General features: G+C 43.9%; 1 protein-coding gene across 3 annotated transcripts in view; it reads right to left on the reverse strand.

Annotated features, from left to right (window-relative positions):
- The window catches only part of ntn2 (netrin 2), a 62,759-nt gene extending 48,715 nt beyond the window's left edge, over positions 1-14,044 (reverse strand). The window contains exon 1 of one of the 3 annotated variants that reach the window (XM_055923792.1): positions 12,927-14,044. The gene's annotated coding sequence lies outside the window, so the exon portion shown is untranslated. Of the gene's footprint in view, positions 1-3,853; positions 4,692-12,926 lie in introns of those variants that run through there. The other 2 variants (XM_055923801.1, XM_055923782.1) reach the window with 2 other exon arrangements.
- Positions 14,045-16,035: the final 1,991 nt, after the last annotated feature.

Genomic DNA, 16,035 nt, shown 5'->3' on the forward strand with positions numbered 1-16,035 from the left:
TAGGCAGGCTTGCGGTTTCTCCCCGAGCCCTCCAACAGGAAAAAAGCTTTTTCCATTGTACAAGAGACTTCCCCACAGCCAGAGCTAGCTGGGCCACTTTGAACTGACGGGGGATGCCACAAATAATTTTATTAAGTGTTCAAAATGCTCTTAGCGCTCACATACATACACACTCACACACAAACGCTCTCATTCACACATAGGCACGGACATGCACACCACACACACTCAGACAAACACATGCGGTCTCATTCACACACACGGAGACCCATACATTATCAGGGGTGCCAGGGTTTTTGAAGGCAGGGGCTGAATCATCAGACAACCCACCCTTCCCCTTATCCCTCGCTCTCCACCTCTCTCCTTCTACTCCTCCCATTCTCTCCCTCCCTTTCCACACAGAGCTCGATGGTGATGTCCATTTTCCAGGCTGGAGCAGGGTAATGGTACACTGCACAGCGGTGAGTTATGGCCGGGAGGGGAGGGAAAACAGAGAGAGAGAGGGAGAGAGGCCCTCCCGGTCCACCGAGCTGGTCTGCTCCTTCATGTTGCCATGGCAGCCCCCCGGGGGCCAGAGGAAAAGAGAAGATAGCCAGGCTCTGTTTATGACAGTCACCTGCTATTTTACTGGCCCTGTTTCCCTGTGTCCCCCTAACCCCCTCTGCCCACATGCTGACTGGCTGTCATTGAGATGAGTTGGAGCTGGGGCTATGGGGCGAACACATGTGGTTGTCATACCTTTGGGAAGGCCAGACATGCGGTGCCTGTCGACAGCGAGTGAGTCGACAACAACTCACCCCAGACCAAAGGAAGTATTGGATTCCTTCAGATAGAACTAAAACACCTGCATGCGTACACTAATGGCATTTTCTTTATTGATAATTGAGATAAAACAAGAGTTCAACCTTAAAATGGTTTAGATAGCAGGGTGGTCAAAACAACCTGAGCACAAACGCACACGCACAGACCTCACACACCCTTCTGCATCTGGAGGAAATGTGTGCTGCTGACACATGCGGACTTGGCAGGGAGTGGGGAGTGGTGGGATGGAGCTTCGGAATCTCGGCCCGGGATCATCCCACGGGAAGGGGCGCGCGAGGCGTCACACTGACGAATGACGAGCAGCAGTTAAACAGGGGCGTCCGGCTTGCACCGACACCAACACACACTTATAAAAGACAGAAGAGACAGTGTTTTGTCTTCCCTCCCACCTCCAATGTAAAAAGGTGAAAGGGAGATGTGGTGTGGTTGGGTGCTAAGGATGGTCACTCATCACACTGCCACCAGTCCATCTATCTATCTATCTATCTATCTATCTATCTATCTATCTATCTATCCCCACACTCCATCTCCCTAGTAAAGAGTTACATTTCTGTGTGCAGAGTGCCAACAGTTAGAACTGAGGAAGAGCAGAGGTAGGCCCATTCTGATTCCTTGTGAAAAGCCACTTTTGAAGGCCTATGCCAAACCATTAGACACAGCATAAAAATAATGCAGTAGATTTGGGGGAAAGAGAACTACATGGGCATTCCCCTTTTGGTGCTAAAGCCAAAGATGATGAATAGGTTCAGATATGAATCAGATGAATCTGCGATAGTCGGGCTCACTGGCTGTTCTTCCATAAAGGGTCAAAGTTGAGTCAAATGTGTGGACTTAGCTTAACACTCCAATCAGCTTGTTTCATTTGTTAAGGATGACAAATGTTGATCTCTGCAAACCAACAGCTGTCTCAGGCCCACCGAAAGAAGAAAAAACAAGCGGGGGGAAAAGAACCAGCGGCATTCCATCCCCCCTTCAAGCTGTTCAAACCAGAGAAGAAAAATATATTGGATGTGTTGACTTTACTCGTTCAGGTGGACGGAGCCAAGAGTCCCAAGGAATCCTGCCTTGAAAAGCACAGAGAAAATGATCTGCTTACGTTACAACAACACACACACACACACACACACACACACACACACACACACACACACACACACACACACACACACACACACACACACACACACACACACACACACACACACACACACACACACACACCACCAGAAGGAGTTTAGAAACCTGCTGGAGTGAGTTCCTGTGGATTAGCTTACACACCCGTGTGCCTGAGCCCTGGTGACTCCTGGCTCAACCTTTGACTGTGTGTTATTGATGGATCATAACATGATGCAATTAAATGACTATGATTAATTCGCAAAAACAAGCACAGACATTCCTATATGAACAACCGTGCAGTTGTTGCATTTGACCAGACAATCCTGCTCATAAGGTTTGCCACATTCCACAGTTAAAACCATATCAACGTTTTCTTTATCTGAGTGAACAACTTAAGGGTGTATCAACAACACCATCTTTCTGGATGGCTTCCAGCAATTTGCCAGGAGAATGAGAATAAGTGGGTCAAGTGGCTGACACCCTTTAATCTCTAATAGGGGCATACCTTAGCTCAATCGAAGCATTTAAGATAAGGAATCTATTGCAGTTGTGGTGTAACTCTTTCTTCCTGCAGCTTGTTTGCTTTTTACTGCTAGTCTGTAATATGTAGCCTATAGGCTATAGGATGTGAGTGTTGAGAAAAAGACGGGCCTCCTAATTATAATTGCGAGGTGAATAGTTTCATAGGATTCATGCTCAGTGCCATATCAGCCAAATCAGGCTTGCCAAGACAAGAAAACTTGCCAATTATTTTTGTCAAGAATTTTTTTGCAAACTTGGATTCATATAATCACATAGAAAATATTTAGTTCTGACTTGTATCTCTCAACAATGTTATCCTTCAATTAATTTCATTACTGGTGGGGTTTAAACTTGTTGGTATCAGCATTGGTTAAGCGGAATCCTTGGGATGTCCCTACCCTAAACCCTAACCCTAACCTTAATTTACCCTTACCCTAACTTTAACCATAATCCGTACCTAACCTTAACAATTTCAAATGTCAACTACAATGGGGTATGGACGTCCCAAGGATCCCAAGTAGCATGTTCCTATAAGCTTAAAGACAGAAAAATATAACTTCCTAATCTTCCATTCTCGTGTTTTTCTATACGAATGCGGTGGCGTCAAAGTAAAGGGAAAATATTAGAATTGACAAAAGCATTGGGAGACTTGGCATACGGTGTAGGCTACATTCGAATGCGGGATACGAGGAGTGCTGCTTGGTTTGGCATCTCTATTTAGCCTAGATTGGACTGATATTAAAACACATGGACTCTACCTACTTCTTGCAACCTATATTAAATTCTCCGTTTAGGCTGTTTTTCTCGTTCTTTCCCTCGACCCACGGGGCAGCTGTAAACTAAGGAGAGTTCACACCGCGCGCTAGATCTCGCTCACCGCGCTCTTTGATCGCCCACCTGTCCGCCTTGCCTCTCCATTTCAGTGCGCCCAGAGGTTTCCTACAAAAACGACTAACCGTAATATCACTACACTATACTTGTATTACCATAAACAATACTAATAAGCATTCATCTGAACAAATTATAGGGTGGATATTTTACCCATCATTTCAAGCGTGACATAATAACGTCTACCTTAACTTTTTTCCTACAAAACAATAACTATAAACCGTATTGCAATAATTAAATAATGTGAATTGAATTCATAAGGAGCAAATAAAGATATTAATTAGACAACTGCGTAATTAACAGTGCTTTACGCATAGTGGATCAGCCTTATAATATATAAGAAGAAATAAAAAAAATCCCACAGTGAAATACATTTGATAAAACTTCATGAATGTGAGCTAAATAATGGAGCATATGAAGACAGACAAACATAGGCTACTGGAAATGACTGAAATTGACTTCGTAAACTCACGTGTTAAATGCGTAAAATGGACATCAAACTTACCCAAGAGCGGTGTATTGGCGATTCTTAAAACGACAACACAGTCCAACGTTTCAGGTCCAAAACAATCAAAAATAAATGTGCATCTGTCAGAAGAAAATCTTCTTCCCAAACGAAATGGACAAGTCCCGTCTGCTCAGTCTCGAGCGTTTTGAGGACGGTACATTATACAAAGCTGTTTAGAAACAGAGGCACGTTCAGTATTCTCCAAAAGCGACAGATATCATGAGCAAGGCAAGGGGGCCACAGTACAGAGATGAGACACTGCACTCGCCCGCTCCGTTCAGACCAAGTGAAAAGAGACCAATACATCCATAGGTTGAAAAGCAAGCGAGGGATAGGCTACTCCCCATTAAAATCAATTCCAGATTTTCTTAACCTTGCGCGCAAGAGCGTCTTGGATCACAGTCGCGACCGCAGAGAGAGAGAGAGAGAGAGAGAGTCATATTTGAATTAATAAGGCGATGTGCATCTTTGCCTCACAATAATGTGGAGTAAATAACTTAAGTATAAAAAATACACTAACCATATCAACCTTTGTAAGTGTTGTCAAACGAAGAGCTAGCTATAACTAAACAAACCAACGCGTATCATTTTACAACCATTATAGGTCTATATACCTCAGTTGCTATAATGCTTGTGTTACTGTGAGCGTGATAAAATGAATGCCCGATGCTTGGTGTTTTCGCTGGCAACCATATGGCGGTCGTAATGAGAACACAAAACATTGAACTTGTTGAAACTCAGTTGAGGGGGCTCGAGGGCTCGCAGAAACTAGAGGCAGATGCGATTGTTATAACGTATTAATTATAATAATAGCCAGAACCAGCTTGGTCATATTAGTGGACGCCAACGCTCCAAAACAGCCACATATAGGACATGCGTATTATGACAGACAAGGGGGCACCTAATTAAATAAACGGGTATTATATTTTGCTTGCAGCGCCGGTCTTTGGTTGAGGATCCAAGAACAGGCCTATTGTGAGGACGTTTAGAGATTGGAGGCATTTTCTGCAGGTCTATGCGTTCTCATTTTCAGAGAGGTCCCTTCGGGCCCACAGTGTCCCTCATGCGCCACTATGGCGAGGGGTAAGTATAACAGCATTGCATCAATAAAGACCCCCCTCATTCATAATTCCTCGTGGTTAATTTGTTAATAGGCCATAGATTATGTGGCATATGCGTTGTCAGCGTGAGTAGGCTAAACGTTCATAATGTCACTGTGCGTTTGTGCATAAAAACAGAGTTGGTAAACGGAGAATATTTGCGCCATTAATTTAACAACTCTCGACGGGACTATCATGTTTGGTTTATATTCTAAACCTTTCATTTACAGTGCACGCATATTCGGTCCGGTGTGTTATTGCAGGTGTAGCAATGAATAATTACACACACCGTTATTTCGTGCCCCTGCACCCCATGCGGTTCTTTCAAATCCTTAGTGCCTCCTGACTCCATTGTAAGCTGATCAACATTCTTAGTGTATTTACTGCACCATCCACTGGGGGTAACAGTACCAGGCTATACAACAACTGGTTCATTTGTTCTTTTAGAATTTTTTTTACCAAAACAATGGATCTTTTAATATTCTCTAATATGGTTCTTAGCCCTGAAAAATCTTACATTATAAAGTTTGAGCATGATTTAAAGAGAGAGCGCAGTGTGTGTGTGTGTGTGTGTGTGTGTGTGTGTGTGTGTGTGTGTGTGTGTGTGTGTGTGTGTGTGTGTGTGTGTGTGTGTGTGTGTGTGTGTGTGTGTGTGTGTGCTCACATCTGTCTGTTTGTCTTAGGTCTACTCTTGGACAGCTTCTCACACGATAAAGGAGATAGGCAACAGAAAATACGGACATTTAAAGTAGAGTACAGAGAGAATTATTTTCACACTATTGACCTGAATGACAGAAAGAAATAGTCAACAGATAATAATGGAATAGTGTGCAGTGGACAGGTTTAGGGGGGTGGAGGAGAAGTAAATAACAAATACAGAGGGCAGCAAAAGTGTCTCTTCGTTCCTATTTTTCCAGGCTCTGTGCCTGAGTTTATCCCAGTCTCATCTTCCTCTCCTCCCCTACTTTCCTGAGTCCTATCTCCTCTTCTCGGTGTGAGAGGCTAATACACTCTATATACAAAACTATGTGGACACCCCTTCAAATTAGTGGATTTGGCTATTTCAGCCACCCCCATTGCTGACGTGTATAAAATCGAACACACAGCCATGCAATCTCCATAGAGAAACATTGGCAGTAGAATGGCCTTACTGAAGACCTCTGTGCCTTTCAACGTGGCACCGTCATAGGATGACACCTTTCCAACAAGTCAGTTGGTCAAATTTCTGCCCTGCTAGAGCTGCCCCGGTCAACTGTAAGTGCTGTTATTGAAGTAGAAACATCTAGGAGCAACAACGGCTTAGCCGCGAAGTGGTAGGCCACACAAGCTCACAGAAAGGGACCGCCAAGTGCTGAAGCGCATAAAAAATGGTCTGCCCTAGGTTGCAACACTCACTACCGAGTTCCAAACTGCCTCTGGAGGCAACGTCAGTACAAGAACTGTTCGTCAGGAGCTTCATGAAATGGGTTTCCATGGCCGAGCAGCCGCACACAAGCCTAAGATCACCATGCGCAATGCCAAGCGTCGGCTGGAGTGGTGTAAAGCTCGCTGCCATTGGACTCTGGAGCAGTGGAAACGCGTTCTCTGGAGCGATGAATCACGCTTCACCATCTGGCAGTCCGACGGACGAATCTGGGTTTGGCGGATGCCAGGAGAATGCTATGTCCCCGAATGCATAGTGCCAACTGTAAAGTTTGATGGATGAGGAATAATGGTATGGGCCTGTTTTTCATGGTTTGGGCTAGGCCCCTTAGTTCCAGTGAAGGGAAATCTTAACGCTACAGCATACAATGACATTCTACACAATTTTGTGCTTCCAACTTTGAGGCCTTGAGGCCTTTTCCTGTTTCAGCATTACAGTGCTCCCGTGCACAAAGCGAGGGCCATACAGAAATGGTTTGTCGAGATGGTGTGGAAGAACTTGACTGGCCTGCACAGAGCCCTGACCTCAACCCCAACAAATACCTTTGGGTTGAAAAGGAACGCTAACTTCGAGACAGGCCTAATCGCCCAACATAAGTGCCTGACCTCACTAATGCTCTTGTGACTGAATGGAAGCATGTCCCTCAACATCTAGTGGAAAGCCTTGGCAGAGGAGGCTGTTATAGGAGCAAAGGGGAGACCAACTCCATATTATTGCCTATGATTTTTGGAATGAGATGTTCGACGAGCAGGTGTCCACATACTTTTGGTCATGTAGTGTTGTTAACAATAGGTGAACACATTAATAAACTCCCCTCTATTGTCTTATAACCAATTGCCATATAACCTGATCACAGGTGGCTTAGCAGTTCAGACGTATTTTTCCGTGTTGTCGTGTCGTGTCCTGTATATATATATATTTACACCTTTTCTTCACATATCTTTTATTTATTTTATTATCCAAGAACTCAACTACAAAAGCTTTCCTGCAAAAGCTTTCCTGCAACCCGCTTCACCAATTACAATAAGTACTATTTACCTCAATCTGAAAATCCATCGTGGAAGATAGCCAGGGGCTAATTCAGAAGCTAGCCTGAAAGCTAATCCAGAAGCTACTCCGATAGCTAGCCAGAAGCTAATCTGTAGCTGCCCCGAAATTAGCCGGTTTGCTGGCTAGCGTTGGTGTTTCAGCTGCCCACGTTTTTGCGGTCATCAGCTATTCCTCTAGCTCGATAATCTACCGGCACTTTTGTGCAACGCGACTCGGACCGGAGCATTCCGGGACTTTTTTTCTCTCAGTTTCCCCGGATTCCAACCGCAGCCTCTGGACACGTGCACCTTGATTTCGCAGCTAGCTAGCTGCATACCGTGTGACTATTGGCTTACGTCGACCCCGGAGCTAACTCAAATCATGCTGGAGCTAGCCAGCTGAGGAGTTCCATCACCATCCGGACCCGCTTCTTTGTTGCTGCTGCAGATACGGAACCCCACCGGGCCTTCACGACTGACTGCCGACGTTATCTGCCCGAGGGATTTATCCAACCGGCACCTCCGTCCCGGCGTTACCTGAACGCTCATCTGAGGCCCGCTAATCGTTAGCTGTCTTATCGGCTGCTATCTGAACAAAACCCCACTACACGGAACCTACCGACGGAAACGCACGAGGTATCTACAAACAGACCTCCATCCTATGCTGCTACCGATAGCCATATACCCGGCCAGCTGTCTGGATCGCCACGACCCCAACCAACCTCTACTCACTGGACCCTTATTTATCACTTGATTAAGCTTGCCTCTCCTTAATGTAAATATGCATTGTCCATTGCTGTTCTGGTTAGTGTTTATTGGCTTATTTCACTGTAGAGATTCTAGCCCTGCTCTCTATACCATATCCAACCCTGCAGTTCCACCACCCACATATGCGATGACATCACCTGGTTTCAATGATGTTTCTAGAGACAAGATCTCTCTCATCATCACTCAATACCTAGGTTTACCTCCACTGTATTCACATCCTACCATACCTTTGTCTGTACATTATTCCTTTAAACTATTTTATCGCCCCCAGAAACTTCCTTTTACTCTCTGCTCTGGTAGCTCTAGGCGACCAATTCTCATAGCTTTTAGCCGTACCATTATCCTACTTCTCCTCTGTTCCTCTGGTGATGTAGAGGTGAATCCAGGCCCTGCAGTACCTGGCTCCACTCCTATTCCCCAGGCGCTCTCTTTTGATGACTTCTGTAACCGTAATAGCCTTGGCTTCATGCATGTTAACATTAGGAGCCTCCTCCCTAAGTTTGTTCTGTTCACTGCTTTAGCACACTCTACCAACCCGGATGTTTTAGCCGTGTCTGAATCCTGGCTTAGAAAGACCACCAAAAATTCAGACATTTTTATCCCCAATTACAATATTTTCAGACAAGATAGAACGGCCAAAGGGGGCGGTGTTGCAATCTACTGCAAAGACTGCCTGCAGAGTTCTGTTATACTATCCAGGTCTGTTCCCAAACAATTTGAACTTCTACTTTTAAAAATCCACCTCTCTAAAAACAAGTCTCTCACCGTTGCCGCCTGCTATAGACCACCCTCTGCCCCCAGCTGTGCTCTGGACACTATATGTGAACTGATTGCCCCCCATCTATCTTCAGAGCTCGTGCTGCTAGGTGACCTAAATTTGAACATGCTCAACACCCCAGCCACCCTACAATCTAAGCTTGATGCCCTCAATCTCACACAAATTATTAATGAACCTACCAGGTACCACCCTAATTCCGTAAACACGGGTACCCTCATAGATATCATCCTAACAAACTTGCCCTCCAAATACACCTCTGCTGTTTTTAACCAAGATCTCAGCGATCACTGCCTCATTGCCTGCATCCGTAATGGGTCAGCGGTCAAACGACCTCCACTCATCACTGTCAAACGCTCCCTGAAACACTTCAGCGAGCAGGCCTTCCTAATTGACCTGGCCGGGGTATCCTGGAAGGATATTGATCTCATCCCGTCAGTAGAGGATGCCTGGTCATTTTTTAAAAATGCCTTCCTCACCATCTTGAATAAGCATGCCCCATTCAAGAAATTTAGAACCAGGAACAGATATAGCCCTTGGTTCTCTCCTGACCTGACTGCCCTTAACCAACAGAAAAACATCCTATGGCGTTCTGCATTAGCATCGAACAGCCCCCGTGATATGCAACTTTTCAGGGAAGCCAGAAACCAATATACACAGGCAGTTAGAACAGCCAAGGCTAGCTTTTTCAAGCAGAAATTTGCTTCCTGCAACACAAATTCAAAAAAGTTCTGGGACACCGTAAAGTCCATGGAGAATAAGAACACCTCCTCCCAGCTTCCAACCGCCCTGAAGATAGGAAACACTGTCACCACCGACAAATCCACTATAATTGAGAATTTCAATAAGCATTTTTCTACGGCTGGCCATGCTTTCCACCTGGCTACCCCTACCCGGGACAACAGCACTGCCCTCCCCTCTGCTACTCGCCCAAGCCTTCCCCATTTCTCTTTCTCCCAAATACAGTCAGCTGATGTTCTTAATGAGCTGCAAAATCTGGACCCTTACAAATCAGCCGGGCTAGATAATCTGGACCCTTTCTTTCTAAAACTATCTGCTGAAATTGTTGCCACCCCTATTACTAGCCTCTTCAACCTCTCTTTCGTGTCGTCTGAGATACCCAAAGATTGGAAAGCAGCTGCGGTTATCCCCCTCTTCAAAGGGGGGGACACCCTTGACCCTAACTGCTACAGACCTATATCTATCCTACCCTGCCTTTCTAAGGTCTTCGAAAGCCAAGTCAACAAACAGATTACCGACCATTTCGAATCACACCACACCTTCTCCGCTATGCAATCTGGTTTCAGAGCTGGTCATGGGTGCACCTCAGCCACGCTCAAGGTCATAAACGATATCGTAACCGCCATCGATAGGAAACAATACTGTGCAGCCGTATTCATTGACCTGGCCAAGGCTTTTGACTCTGTCAATCACCACATCCTCATTGGCAGACTCGACAGCCTTGGTTTCTCTAATGATTGCCTCGCCTGGTTCACCAACTACTTCTCTGATAGAGTTCAGTGTGTCAAATCGGAGGGTCTGTTGTCCGGGCCTCTGGCAGTCTCTATGGGGGTGCCACAGGGTTCAATTCTTGGACCGACTCTCTTCTCTGTTTACATCAATGATGTCGCTCTTGCTGCTGGTGATTCTCTGATCCACCTCTACGCAGACGACACTATTCTGTATACTTCTGGCCCTTCTTTTGACACTGTGTTAACAACCCTCCAGGCGAGCTTCAATGCCATACAACTCTCCTTCCGTGGCCTCCAACTGCTCTTAAATACAAGTAAAACCAAATGCATGCTCTTCAACCGATCGCTGCCTGCTCCGGCCCGCCTGTCCAACATCACTACTTTGGACGGCTCTGACTTAGAATATGTGGACAACTACAAATACCTAGGTGTCTGGTTAGACTGTAAACTCTCCTTCCAGACCCACATCAAACATCTCCAATCCAAAGTCAAATCTAGAATTGGCTTCCTATTCCGCAACAAAGCATCCTTTACTCATGCTGCCAAACATACCCTTGTAAAACTGACCATCCTACCAATCCTCGACTTCGGTGATGTCATTTACAAAATAGCCTCCAAAACCCTACTCAATAAATTGGATGCAGTCTATCACAGTGCCATCCGTTTTGTCACCAAAGCCCCATATACTACCCACCACTGCGACCTGTACACTCTCGTTGGCTGGCCCTCGCTTCATACTCGTCGCCAAACCCATTGGTTCCAGGTCATCTACAAGACCCTGCTAGGTAAAGTCCCCCCTTATCTCAGCTCGCTGGTCACCATAGCAGCACCTACCCGTAGCACGCGCTCCAGCAGGTATATCTCTCTAGTCACCCCCAAAACCAATTCTTCCTTTGGACGCCTCTCCTTCCAGTTCTCTGCTGCCAATGACTGGAACGAACTACAAAAATCTCTGAAACTGGAAACACCTATCTCCCTCACTAGCTTTAAGCACCAGCTGTCAGAGCAGCTCATAGATTACTGCACCTGTACATAACCCATCTACAATTTAGCCCAAACAACTACCTCTTTACCTACTGTATTTATTTATTAATTTATTTTGCTCCTTTGCACCCCATTATTTCTGTCTCTACTTTGCACTTTCTTCCAATGCAAACCAACCATTCCAGTGTTTTTTTTAGTTTTTATTTTACTTGCTGTGTTGTACTCACTTCGCCTCCATGGCCTTTTTTATTTTTATTTATTTATACATATATCTGTTTGCCTTCACCCCCCTTATCTCACCTCACTTGCTCACATTGTATATACTGTAGACTTATTTTTTTCACTGTATTATTGACTATATGTTTGTTTTTACTCCATGTGTAACTATGTGTTGTTGTATGTGTCGAACTGCTTTGCTTTATCTTGGCCAGGTCGCAATTGTAAATGAGAACGTGTTCTCAATTTGCCTACCTGGTTAAATAAAGGTTAAATAAATAAATAAAAAAATTTAAAATGGTATTTTCCTTTCCTCCCTTGTCTTCAACCTTTTCTCATTCCTCTTCCTCTCCAGTATTGCTATTCATCTCCTCTGTTCAGTCCTCCCTCTCCCTTCTTCTCCTTTTACTTTCTTTGCTTCCCTCTACCCTTCCTTCACATTATCCTCTCTTCTATGGCGTCTCTCCCCTCAACCTTTTTGGCAGTTATATAATCGGAATATTTTCCCTATCATCAACATGGAACACGGTTAATACAGTTATGAATACATTTTCAACTTAAAGCTGTATATTTGTTATATAGGACCCTTCATCTCTTTGTGTTATAAATCCTTTGTTTTAAATACACACATTGCAAAACCTTGATCAATAAATAGGCCCTTCTACTTTTTCCACTCACTAAGTTGACTTCATCTCTGTCATAATAATATTATACATTGCTGCGTATGTGTGAAGGAATAGGTTGCTTAGAAAGATTTACAATCTTATTGGATGGTGTTATTGTCAAAATGATGTCGTTTTAAATCTGCTTAGTTTGTTAATGATATCAGTAGAGGCCAGTAATCATTTGAAAGCATTTAACCCTGGCCCATCAATCTGTAAACCTCAATCATTACCTTATGATGGAACAGCAATTGGATTACATGGGTGATCATGCTAATGTTTTTTTTTTTAAACCAAGCAGTCATACATTGAATATGAAATTGGCTACTAAACAGTGCTCCATGGTGTAGTTTAGCCTACATGCATATAGTTTAGCCTGGTCTCCATGCAGTAACCATTTAACAAGCAGTAACATTTGAATACTGTAAAATAGGCCTATGAACCAAAGCATGCACACAGCATGAAACATGGACCACTCAAACATCTCCATCCCACTGTAACTGTCCCATTTGTCCTGGACAAAGGAACTAAACTAGGCAGGCACTAATCTAGGTAGATTATCACTCTAATTACAAGTGGTGACAGATTAGGCTACATCAAAGGAAGAATGAAAGCAAGAGTAAGAGCAGGCAACACACTCACTTGCTGTCACAGTGAATCCAAGCGGGGAGCGCTCTGCAGTCCTTTGTGTTGCTGCACTTGGATTACTGATTTTGTCTCAAAAACAAGCTCCAGGGATTTTTCCAAAGCTCCGTTCTACAGCGTTGGGTTCCCTGCGGCGGACACCTTTAAGAAAATGTCAGCCTCCGGCTTTTGCCTAGCTTCATTTTTGGCATCTCCGCGGCTGAGCGCAAGAGCCGAAGGTACCTTCCTCTGAGGGAATTTCCACACCTACATGTAACTGGGTAGAGTGCGCCCTCTTCTGACCGCGCGTCGCACATGCAACTGTAGGCCATTCAAAACGCAACCGCTAATAGTCCCCTAAATGCAACTAAACTCGAAACCAAACTCAAAAGTAAACAAAATATGCTACCAACAACGCAAAATACACAGACAAATTGGAGACCTTATACCCACCTAACTCACTCTTGACAATAAATACTGAAAGAATAGCAACATTTGTCCTGCATCTTGTCTAATTAGTGAATCGATGTCAGGTGTGGACACAACTGACGATATGGAGCGTGCTCATAAAAGAGCGAGAAGATCATTTTCCCGCTCGTCAATCTGTATTGACACTAACACAAAACAGGATTGGAAACATATTATGGACAGTTGATAACGTTAAACCTGTTATAGATTTAAGCCTACATTTGGAGGTGAGAGAGAAATGCCAAACTCCCTCTAAAATATTTAGGTAGCACTAGGGAAAAGGACTGCCTTAAATTAGTATTACATATAATTCAACTTTCCCGTCAAATATGCCAAGACCCCTTGAAATGAATTAAGTCGTCCTTAAACAATTTTAAATTTCCCTCAGTGCCCTTTATTTTTCGATTTATGGGCATATCAAGGATATCAGGAAATGTATCCTTAATAATGCCTTACTACAAAATGTTTGATCGCTCCCTTGCTTTTGGGGTTTAAGGTTAGTTTAAGAGATATATGGAGCATGCCCTTAACTATACATTAATTTAGATTGTTTTTGTTTATCCTTTTCAGATTAAGTGCCGATTAAAGAACACATTGCGCTTCTTAAAAATACAATCCTTTCGACTAATTATTGCATCGCACATTCAGTGGCGATTTTAGCATGTTAATCTTGGTAGGCAAAAAAATATATATATATTTTAGATGCATGCCAGCAAAGCTACTACACAACACTAAACAATACATTCATTGCACTATAACGGTGACAAACGGTGCCCACTACATAAAGCTGCCCCAACAGCAGAGTCCCAAAAGCAGTCCCAACACCTTACCAATGCTACACCTGTCTATCAGCGAAGCCTTGTTGGGCAGCGAAACAGTTCATTCAGCCTAATTTACAGCCTTTAAAAAACATAGCTGATATGGCGGACTTGCTCTACTGACAATTGAGATCTACAAACGAGCGAATAAGAGGACATTTCTATTAAGACATTATTGAGCGAGCTAGGACAGACGTAGTCAATATAACTATTTGTTCAGCACTTTTGAAATGTCATCAAAATCTGTCATTCTCTGGATTTGTGGCGCTTTCAAGACAACTTGAAACTCTGGAAAAAAACAAGTTAAAATCATGATGACATCAGTGATCTTCAGGTCAGAGCTCTAGAAAGTGGCCTAAATCTAATTTTATTGGTCACATACAAATGTTTTTCAGATGTTATTGTGGGTGTAGCGAAATGCTTGTGTTTCTAGCTCCAACAATGCAGTAATATCTAACAATTTCACAACAATACACACAATACACACAAATCTAAGTAAAGGAATGGAATTAAGAATATATAAATATATGGACGAGCAATGTCAGAGCGGCATAGACTAAGATACAGTAGAATAGAATACAGTATATACACAAATGAAATGAGTATTGCAAAATATGTGAACATTATTAAAGTGACTAGTGTTCCATTTATTAAAGTGGCCAGTGATTTCAAGTCTATGTATATAGGCAGCAGTCTCTAATGTGCTAGTGATGACTATTTAACAGTCTGATGGCCTTGAGATAGAAGCTGTTTTTCAGTCTCTCAGTCCCAGCTTTGATGCACCTTTACTGACCTTGCCTTCTGGATGATAATGGGGTGAACAGGCAGTGGCTTGGGTGGTTGTTTTCCTTGATGATCTTTTTGGCCTTCCTATGACATCGGGTGCTGTAGGTGTCCTGGAGGACAGGTAGTTTGCCCCCGGTGATGTGTTGGGCACCACTCTCTGGAAAGCTCTGCGGTTGCGGGCGGTGCAGTTGCAGTACCAGTCGGTGATACAGCCCGATAGGATGCTCTCAATTGTGCATCTGTAAAAGTTTGTGAGCATTTTAGGTGCCAAGCGAAACTTCTTCAGCCTCCTGAGGTTGAAGAGGCGCTTTTGCGCCTTCTTCACCACACTGTCTGTGTGGGTGGACCATTTCAGTTTTTCAGTGATGTGTACGCGGAGGAACTTGAAGCTCGTCCCATCGCGCACTAGCGACTCCTGTGGCGTGCCAGGCGCAGTGCATGCTGACACTGTCGCCAGGGGCACGGTGTTTCCCCTGACATATTGGTGCGGCTGGGTTAAGTGGGCATTGTGTCAAGAAGCAGTGCGGCTTGGTTGGTTGTGTTTCGGAGGACGCACGGCTCTCGACCTTCGCCTCTCCCGAGTTCGTACGGGAGTTGCAGCGATGAGACAAGACTGTAACTACCAAATGGATACCACAAAATTGGGGAGAAAACGGGGTAATTTTTTCTAAAATAAAAAAATAGTAATTGGTTATTCATGATATAGCATACCCTCTTTATGGTAATAAAGAGTTATTGCTTTGTTAAACAATGTGTTAGTGTTTTAATCAATTTCCACTTAAATTGTTCTGAAATGTATGTTAATCTTAACAGAACTGCCGGAATCTTGAAAACATGTGGGAGAATTATGGGATGGGGCATCATCACTAAAAGTAAGTGGTCTTTTTCACATTTAGTTTCTTCTGCTTAGATGAACAAACATCTACTGCGCAGGTCTACTCAGTGTTTCCTCCAGGATTTCTTTGTTGCAGTGGAGGCAGTTTTCATAAACAAATGTGAGAGAGAAAAAACCCCAATGCATTCAAGAGTAGAGAAAAGCAGGCGTTCTCTCATTG

Source organism: Salvelinus fontinalis, chromosome 1, assembly GCF_029448725.1.
Source record: "Salvelinus fontinalis isolate EN_2023a chromosome 1, ASM2944872v1, whole genome shotgun sequence".
Lineage (NCBI taxonomy): Eukaryota > Metazoa > Chordata > Actinopteri > Salmoniformes > Salmonidae > Salvelinus > Salvelinus fontinalis.